The following is a 10,899-nucleotide window of genomic DNA, read 5'->3' on the forward strand; positions in this document are numbered from 1 at the left end:
TTAATTTTTAAAAACCCTGATCTTTGATAAATTGCTATCATATGTAGTATTATTCTTCTAGTGATGTGATGTGATTGAACTATGGAGCCCCATAGCCTCAGAACAGTCAATACTACATGGACTCGAAGAGCAGGGAAAAGATACAGATTGGGGGAAAAAAAAAAACAAAAAACAAAAAACAGGTTTCCTGGAGCATACTGCCAGCGATGGAAAAGACATCAACAAACACTGTACAAATAGAAAGGGATTGATTATGTAATAAGAATGAAAGATGGAAGATTGAACGCTTGAATACTTCATTGATAGCTCAAAGATATTGAAAGAACAAAGGAAGGGCATCCGGAACAATTGATTTTTATATGTACTTCTGGTGTTCTCCCATTAGAAAAGAAACAACTTGTGAGCAGAGATTTAACTCTTTCTTCATACTTGTATCCTCAATGTCTATCATAGTGAATGCCTGGTACATATTGTAGCTGTCTAATAAATACGTGTTGACTGATTTGTATTGTGACTTCCCCAAAGTTACAAAGATAGTAAGCATTGATTGTATGACTTGAACCCAGGTCCTTTAACTAAAAAGTCAATATTTTTTTCTAAGTACTGGAATATTTACAGTTGAAATCATAAGTTTTTGTTCCCAATGCTTACTGGACCATAGATCTACACCTGGAAAAGATCTCAGATCCCATCTAGTCCAAACCTTTCCTTTTACATGTGAAAAAACTAAGATTCAGGGAAATTCAGAGACTTGTCCAAGGTCAAAAGCTAGTGATAGATTCAAGATTAACCCTGATCCTCTGACTACATAGCCAATGCTCTTTAAGAATTTTTTTAAAAGCTCAAGTTGCTGCAATTAATTACAGAGAGTGAAAAGCAGATGCAAATAGGTTATAAGACCTTGATCTCTGGTATTCCGACACTTCTTTGACTAAGCATGAACGGAGTAGACTTCCTATGTTCACAATCAATATGGAGAAGATGGCTTAATATTAAAGTTTCATTGATTCTTTACTGCACATTGCTATCATTTCCAATGATTCTCCCTTTCCCACCCCACCAAATAAAAACAAAAACAATAATAACAAAAATAAAACAAACCCCTCACCAAGGCAGCCATGCTTCATTCCCCTCCCTGATATGCCATTGATTCTCCTGAATTTTGACACTATGGCTCCACTGGCTTGTGACCCTGGAACATTCCTCTACCTTGATAGAATAGGGATGTGCTGGAGCCAGCTGGAACTGGCTCATGGAAAGTGATTGTTGAAATTTCAGCTCAAATATTTTTACCCTGCAAATGTTACAAATAAGGTCGTGATTGTTTTGTTGATTGTTTAGATTCAAGAAAAAGATGGATAAAAATGTTAATTATACAGATTAAATTTAATGGCATGTAATGCATTCATTTTTTTTTCAGAGCACCAGTTGTTATACATTTACCAGCACACCAATATTCCAAAGACTTCCATTTTAGAGAGATTCAACAGTTGGCTGTTCCTGTCCTGTATGTTTTTCTGATTCTCCACTGGGCTCACCATCCCACTTCCCAATATTCAGTTTCATTTTATGCATTATCTTTTGAAATAATATAAGCTACTTGAGGGCAAGATCTATCTTTATTACTGCTATTATGTTGGCTTTTCTATTGCCACTTAACCCAGCACCTGGCACATAGTAAGTCTTAATAAGTATTGCCTGCCTGAAAAAATGTTTAGTTAAGGGAAGCAAATAATACCTAGTTCATGAATAGAAATGTCTAACTTTTTCTGCACCTCTCTGACAAAGGGTGGGAGTCTTTTGTTGCTATTACTTCTCTGAAACCTAGCTAGTAGATCCACTATGCTGATCAGAATCCCTCACCTTTCAATATTACTTTCATTTAAATTATTGCGGTAAATTGTTCTGCGGGTTCTACTTCCTATTTTTCTGCATGAGTTCATCAGTATTTTCCTAAGTATCTCTATATTCTTCGTATTCCTTGTTTCTTATTACCCAGTAATATGCCATTATATTCATTAACCACAATTTCTCAGGCATTTTTCAATTAAAGGGCAGTTTACTTTCCATTTCTTTGCTACTACAGAAAGTGTTGCTATAAATATTTTTGTGTAATTTGGAATTACTTCCCTCTGTCTTTGACCTTCAGATATATCTCTAATAGTAGCTATATCTAAGTGTATGTATAGGTTAATGATTTTTTCTAATATAATTCTAATTTATTCTCCAGAATTGTTGTCATTTCACAATTCTAATGGTACACAGTGCAAATGTGACTTCAGACACTTACAAGCTATGTGATCTTGAGCAAGTCACTTAAGCTTTGTCTGTCCCTGTTTCCCCAATTGTGAAATGGGAATAAATATCAGCACCTATGTCTCAGGGTTGTTGTCAGGATCACGTGAGATAATCATTTTAAAGCATTCAGCACACTGATACATAATGGGTACTATGTAAATTCAAGTTATGATGATGATGATGATGACATCAGCTAGTCAATAAGCATTTATTATACACTATGCCAACTGGAGATACAAAAAAAAAAAGCAAAAGATAGTCCCTGTACTCAAGGAACTTTCAATCTGAAGGAGAGAGACAACATTCAACTGACTATATACAAGCAAAATATACCCAGGGCAAATTGGAAATAATCAATGGAGGGAAGGCAAGAGTTTTATCATAACACTTTGGACATTTACCATTTTCATTCTTTGAGCTCTTTGCCAATCTGATTTGCATGAGGTGCAAACCTTGGATTTGTCTTTATTTCTATTTCCTTTATTACTAATAAATTGGAATAATCTTCCATATGATTGTTGATAGATTACATGCCTTCTTTTGAAAAATGCCTGTTCATATCCCAAGTCCATTTATTTACTGGGAAATAATTTCCTGTATGTTGACAGTTCTTGTACATTGATAGCAACTTTCTATGTATCTTGGGTAGCAGACCTTTTTGGGAGAAACTAGTAGTCTAAGCATTCCCTTGGACATCCTTATATGGGATTCCCACTTCTTTTTAAAGAGTTTGGGAACTTTAAGGGAGAAATGATATGTACTTTATATAGAAAATTACTGATTTCTTTTTGAGTAGGGTACGTATTTTAAGTGGGGGGGAATTCATACAATTGTAATATATTAGTTAACATTTATAATGTCTCCATTCCTTATAGATTGAGATTCTTATCATTATTCTCAAGTGTGCAATAAATGCTTTATTTCAGTTAAAATAAATAAGTCACTTGCTTGAAAAGTTCATTTTATTGTCTCTCTCGATATCATTGTTCACACTGACACTGCCACCTTCATTCTTACAACACCTCCTGTATCCAACTTGTTTTCTACTTATTAAAATATACCTTCTTTGAAGATTCATCTATTTATACAGGTCTTTCTGTGCCATATTTGGGAAAAAACTCAGTCTCCCCTGAACTCAGAAAAGTTTGGCATAATATTAAAAAAAGGCATTTACTTTGTAGTCAATGTGAGTTTGAATCTCATCTATGGTGATAAATACACATGTGACCTTGAACAAGCCTCTTTACCTCTCTTGGCCTCAGTTTCCTCATGTAAAATTGGGGCATTGGGCTACCCACTAGATGGAATTTAAAGACCCTAGTAGCTTAAGATCTATGAACTTTAAATTGTGATGTTTTTTGTCCTCACTCATGTAGCATTTATTATTCCTTTTCTTGTATCATTCACAACACTGATGACAATGCTCAGCAAGTATTTTTTGACTGAGTAATTGATCAGTTGACTATTATCTTTATAGGAAGCAAAGGGTGCACAGAGTGTGAGTTTGATGTACAGGATGCACCCTGTGGAAGAATACCTATCCCAGGGTGTGCCAGCATACCCAACCCACACCTATGATAAGAAAAGAATATATTGGCCTGAAAACCTTCAGTAGGATATATCTTTGAAGTTGTTGTTACTTTTTTCTCCAGTAGTCATACCTTATACCTCAGCTCTCCTAGTAACTAATGATGGATATACATCCAGTACTCACTTAGCTAACAGTAGGGTGCTCAGTAACCATGAAACTTCTCTATCTTTGTGTAAAATTGATTGAATTGTGCAAATATAAAATTTGTGACCAAATGAGTACCATGATGAATCCCAGTGCCTTTATACTAATCCAATCTATATTAATTAGTTTGAGTAAAAGTACTTTTAAGCAGCTTCCATATTTTTGTAGGTTCTGGAAAAGGTTTTCAAGTCTGTTTGGATTTTAATTTTACTTGGAGTTTGTGACCCCTAGCGAATTCTTTGGAGTCACATCTTTTTTCTTTATATTTTAGGCTGATTATCTGTCAATCACAAAATGATGAAAGGAATCTCATATTTTTTAAATAACTAAGAGATTTAATTTAAAGTAAAGTTTCATATTGTGTAAAGTAAATCATTTTCAACCAGAAAAAAGTATCTTGACAATGGCTATTGAATAACGTGTCAGGAAAGACTGACAGATGATGAATAAATGAATCTATACCTATTGAAATGTGGTCACTATTATCTTCAAAGTTCACTGCTAAAATCAGAAAATAGAGTTTTGGGTTTTGTGTTTTTTTTTTAATTTGTGTGGCTGACTAATATGAAGAATGAGAAACATTTTATTGGAAGTGGTCAGTGTTGGAATTTGGTTTGCTTGATAAGCTTAACAGTGCTTGGCATGAAGTAAGTGCTTAATAAATGTGGACTGCGTGATTATGCATGATACAAAGATTTTGCTTTTCTTTCTTTTCTTTTTATTTTAAAATTGTAAAATTGTAAACTCTTGTTATGCTGATGAGTTCCTAATTGTTTCACAGTTGTTCACATTTTACTATATTGCTATCATTGTATAAATTGATTTTCTGATTCCCCAAACTCAGATCACCTTTTCTCTCTGTCCTCTCTTTGTGACCCAGAACTGGGTAGTGATAAAACAGCAAGGTGGTGCTGTTCCTGTTGGGGTGCTCTGTGCCCTCTCTCTGTGACCCAGAACTGGGCAGTGATAAAATAGCAAAGTGGTGCCATTCCTGGTGGGGTGCTCTAATGTGTGATGAGTGATGCCCGGGTTCCAGTCTAGGATGTTCTCTTGTCCTTGTGATACAACCTCTCTTAGGACAGTGGATTGTTCTGCCTGCGGAATGCTTCTGACCCTTCTTGGCCCCATTGTCTGCAGATCTCTCTGATTGTACCTGTTTCCTCTTGCTGAGATGGGCTGGACAAATGACTCACATTAACTTTTTATGAATTTCTTCATAAGGATTTGGTCTGAAGCATTTTCTAGATCTGTTTGGAGGAGTTACATAGAGGGGAGCTTAGCTATACTATTTCCTGGAATGTCACCATTTTGACTCATTCTTTCTTTCTGAGAAAAGTCTCAAGAGTCTCAAGAGTTACAAATATTATCTTTCCATGTAGGAATGTAAACAGATCAACTTTAGAAAGTCCTTTATGATTTCTCTTTCCTGTTTACCTTTTCATGCTTCTCTTGATTCTTGTGTTAGAAAGTCAAATTTTCTATTCAGTTCTGATCTTTTCATCAAGAATGCTTGAAAGTCCTCTATATCATTGAATGACCATTTTTTCCCCTGAAGTATTATACTCAGTTTTGCTGGGTAGGTGATTCTTGGTCTTAACCCTAGTTCCTTTGACTTCTGGAATACCTATTCCAAGCCCTTTGATCCCATAATGTAGAAGCTGCCAGATCCTGTGTTACCCTGATTGTATTTCCATAATACTTGAACTTTTTCTTTCTGGCTGCTTGCAGTATTTTTCCCTTGACCTGGGAACTCTGAATTTTGGCTACAATATTCCTAGGGGTTTCCCTTTTCAGATCTCTTTCAGAAGGTGATCAGTGGATTCTTTCAATATTCATTTTGCCCTCTTGTTCTAGAATATCAGGGCAGTTTTGCTTGATAATTTCATGAAAGATGATGTCTAAGCTCTTTTTTTGATCATGGCTTTCAGGTAGTCCCATAATTTTTAAATTGTCTCTCCTGGATCTATTTTCCAGATCAGTTGTTTTTCCAATGAGATATTTCACATTATCTTTCATTTTTTCATTCTTTTGGTTTTGTTTTGTAATTTCTTGGTTTCTCATAAAGTCATTAGCATCCATCTGCTCCATTCTAAATTTTAAAGAACTGTTTTATTCAATGAGCTTTTGAACCTCCTTTTCCATTTGGCTAATTCTGCTTTTTAAAGCATTCTTCTACTCATTGACTTTTTGGACATCTTTTGAGAATTGAGTTAGCCTATTTCTAAAGGTGTTATTTTCTTCAACATTTTTCTGGATCTCCTTTAGCAAGCTGTCAACTTGCTTTTCATGATTTTCTTTCATTGTTCTCATTTCTCTTCCCAATTTTTCCTCCAGCTCTCTTGCTTGATTTTCAAAATCATTTTTGAGCTCTTCCATGGTCTGAGACCATTGTATATTTATTTTGGAGTCCTCTGATGGTAAGCATTGTTCTTCCTCCAAAAAGATGGAAGAAAATACCTGTTCATCAAGAAAGTAACCTTCTATGGTCTTATTTTTTTCTCTTTCTTGGGCATTTTCCCAGCCAGTTACTTGACTTTTGATTCATTTGTCAAGAGGGGGTATACTCTGGAGACCTGTAAGTTCTCAGTTCCTCCAAGGTAGCTCAATCAAGGGAGAGGAGTTCACTCCTCTACTGGCCTGCACTCCAGTTTGGGAGCTCCTGCAAGCTTTTCTGCCCAGGATCTGAGAGTAAAACTCCCTGTTCAGAGCCTACACCAGCTCCACCATATCAGCACTCTTCTTCACCCCTGAACTGCTACTCAGGACTGAGACCTAGATCAGTGGCTCAATTCCCCCAGGGGCATTAGGCAAAGGGCTCCAAAAATGGATGCTGCTTCTTCCACAGCCATGTGGGGCCAAGCCTAGGGGAGGACTCTGCTCCCTTCTCACCCAGGAGAGAAAGCTTTTTCACTGACATTTGAGGTGTCTTTGGCATTTGTGGGTAGAGGGATCTGAGAACCTCTACTGTTGCTGAGGATCTTGCCCCAGAGTCCTGTTCTGATCCTGTCCCTGCTGCTCCACTCAGCCAAGGCTGGACTGGGCCCCAGGGCTGTGTTCCATGTGATAGACCTGTCCTATCAGCCTTCCAATCTACCTTGGGCTGGAAATGTCTTTCACTCTGTCGTTTTGTGACTTCTCCTGCTCTAAAATTTATTTAAAGTCATTTTTCACAGGTGTTATATGGGCTATGTGGGAAGAACTAATGTATGTGCATCTTTCTACTCCACCAACTTGGCTCCACCCTCTTATTTTAATTCTTCTCTGCTATATTTATTTTATTTTTTGAAATATTTTATATATAAAAATTTTAAAATTACTAAAAATGCTTTATATAAAAATCATTAAAAATTTCTATAAATAAATGATTCAGAACCTGATGTTTGCATTTAAAGTAATCTGGGAAAGTAGTTATGGTAAAGAATGAAGGTATATATCTACCTTCACAATCCTGAAGGACTTTGCAATACAGATTTGGTCGAACACTATTCTGTTATATATTTTTAAGGTCCCTTTCATTTCTAAAATTTTGTGAGAGAGAGCTTCCCTCACATATAAGTTCCATCTCTGGCTCATACGGGCTATATGAGCATGGACAAGATACTTCATAACTCAATCTTCTAATCAAAGAGTAAAAGGATCTATTTGTACCAAAAAAAATATTCACAGTGTGTGTGTGTATGCACATGTATATATGTGTGTGTGTATATATATATATGTATATTTAGCATGTATGTGTACACACATGCATATATATAAATACACATATATATGTGTGTTTATTTGTATATATACACAAATATACATATTTATATAGATGTACATGTATGTATCACAAAGTGGGAATTAACTTTGCTTGACTATGCATATTTGTTACAAAGGTACTATTCATGTCTATGGTCTGCTCAAAAGTGGATCACAAGGGTCTCAGTTAGAAATGTTGTTCAGTATTCAACATGAATATCAGCAGTTTTTTTCTTCATTGCATAAAACAAAATAAAATATATATGAGAGGTGCAGTGGTCCAAAAAAAGGTCCACTCTCTAGAATTTCATCCAATAGATTCAGTGACTCAATTGATCAGGAATCTACTAATTGGATTCCTGCTGGATTGGATATATAGTATGGTAGTTCAGTCTTGTCCTACTCTTTATGACTCCATTTGGGGCTTTCTTAGCAAAGCTAATGGAGTAGTTTGCCATTTCCTTCTACAGCTCATTTTACAGATGAGGAAACTGAGGCAAACAGGGTTAAGTGATTTGCCCAGGGTTACACAGCTAGTAAGGGTCAGTGGCTGGATCTAAACTCACATCTTCCTATTCCTGACCTATGTTCTATTCACTGAACCATCTCACTGTTCCATATAGACATATGTATACATAATCTAGATCAGAGTTTCCAAACTCTTTTTGTCATAGATCCCCTTGGTTGTATGATGAAACTTATGTTACAGAATCCTCCTTAGAACAAAATTTTTAAAAGTATAAAATCAAGAACATAGGAAAACAGTTGAAATATAGCTATAAAAGTATTAAAAATACACACATTAGTTCAAAGACGCCAGGATAAGAATTCTTGCTCTAGATAGAATAAATCAGGAGACATGGGTTTAGGTCCTGCGTCTAACACTTATTGGCTATATGATCCTCTCCAAGTCACTGAGCTACTCAGTGCTTTAGGCAACTCTGACTGTATATCACAAAGAAAGTGCTGACCCACCTGAGTAGATAGCAAGTTTCTCACCTGGACATTTCCTATGTCAGTGAAATCATAGATACCATCTCCATCATCTCTCTCCTCTCAATGTCTCTGTCTCTGTCTGTCTCTGTCTCTGTCTCTGTCTCTGTCTGTCTGTCTGTCTTTTTCTGAAATCAGTCCCGTTAAAGTCTTCTTAGTATTAGCTTGTTAGCTAAGGATAGTTCTCCCACAATCAGTTATCACATGGTGTCTTAGAGGATTAACCATTCTGGCTTCTGGCATACCCCCTTCCAATTATATTCTCATACTCCCTAACACAATGTGTAAAATCAAGATTGATAGTATCTTTCTGCAAAACAATGGTGATAATAATTTTATATTAGACGCTGTACTTGATCTATCCAGGGGTATGTTGGAGCAAGCTCAAATGGTCTCAGGAGTGATGATTGTCAAATTTGCAGTGTGAACATTTACATCTCAGCAATCAGCAAATCTATAAAACAGAGACTGATTTGTTTCATTTGTCTAGATTTAAGAAAATGATAAAAACAATGTAAATAATTTAGATTTTATTTAAAAATGTGATATCCTTTTTTGGGGGGTTGTGGGGGAAACAGGTGTTAGAGACATTCATCAGCCCAGTTCTGACTATACCACTCTGGAAGAAATGTCTTGGTTCTTCTGTTGTTACAGAATGTAACCTGCTACTATCGATGCAAAATTTGCTTCTTAATCCTTTACACCAAGTATGGTATTCACATATACTTTTTCTTGCAGCTGATTTCTCTATCGCCAATCAATAAACATTTATTAATAAAGGGCACTGTGAGAGGTTCTTGGGAATACAAAAACAAAACAGCCCCTACCCTTTATGTTAACATGAGTTTGTATGTATCCTCACCAACCTGTAGTAGCAGCAGAAGAGGGTACATATTCTTAACTTTCTATTATTGTTTCCATAGGCAAGGCTACTGTGAAGTTAGGTCTATCTTTAGGCTGTCTTCTGGAATTTTACATTTTGTTTTTTTTTTTTATAAAAAAGGAGATTTAATGTGTTTAGCAAAAACTATATTTAAGAAAAAGAATCTCTGTTATCAAAACCCAATGTATTATGTGAAAAAGAACAGCTCCAAATATCCACATGTTGTCTTAATATCCATATCACTAGAGAAGGTGTTTTCAGAATGCCCAACTTGTCTGTATGTTGAATTCCCTAAAGGAAGCTATATGGATTTTTTCATAAGGGGAAAAAAAGATCCCTAAAAAGATACAGAGAGATTGCATGATTGATTGAAGGAAAGTCCTGGATGAGGAAATTCCTTCTGCCAAGTACAGGTTGGAACTTATTCTGCAACTAATAGACTTAGGGAATTTCCTAGAGAACTGAGAAGTTCAATAGTTCCTTTGCCTTTATTTTTTTGTACTATACTCTCTGAAGTATAGTTTGAATCACATCGTACTCATCTCTATTCCACTCTTTCTTTTGAACTACCCAATTACTAATGACAATCTTAGACATCCAGTTTTCATTTCTTCTCATAAAAATTAAACAATTTGTCCTTAATGAGTCCTCTATAACTATTTTTTAATGCTTAGTTTATATTTCTCTTGGATCTTGTATGTCAGAGTTTCCATATAATTGTGATCTTTTTGCAATAAAATCCTGAAAGTCTGGCAATTCATTGAATATCTTTTATTTTTTTGTTCAGGATTATACTTAACTTTGCTGGGTATGATATTTTTAGTCTCAGGTCTTCTGCTCTTTGATATACTGTTCCAAGACCTGCAGTCTTTTATGTAGCTATTGTTAGGTAACTGTGATTATGCCGTGTTAGAACTGTTTTTTCCTGTTGCTTGTAATATTTTCTCCTTAAACTGGGGTTTCATAATTTGGTTATGCTATTCCTATAGGTTTTCCTCATAGGATCTCTTTCAGGTAGTGATTGGTGGATATTTTCTATTTCTACTTTCCCCTCTTTTTCTAACACTTCAGGACACTTTTCTTTAATTATTTCTTATATTATTGTATCAAGATTCTTTTTTTTTGATCATAGCTTTCAGGTAGTTCAATCATCTTATGTTTTCTCTTCTTGATCTGTTCTCCAGATGAGTTGCTTTTCTTATGATGTTTCACATTCCTTTCTATATTTTTATTCCTTATATTTTTGTTT

This window comes from Notamacropus eugenii, chromosome 3, assembly GCF_028372415.1.
Source record: "Notamacropus eugenii isolate mMacEug1 chromosome 3, mMacEug1.pri_v2, whole genome shotgun sequence".
Lineage (NCBI taxonomy): Eukaryota > Metazoa > Chordata > Mammalia > Diprotodontia > Macropodidae > Notamacropus > Notamacropus eugenii.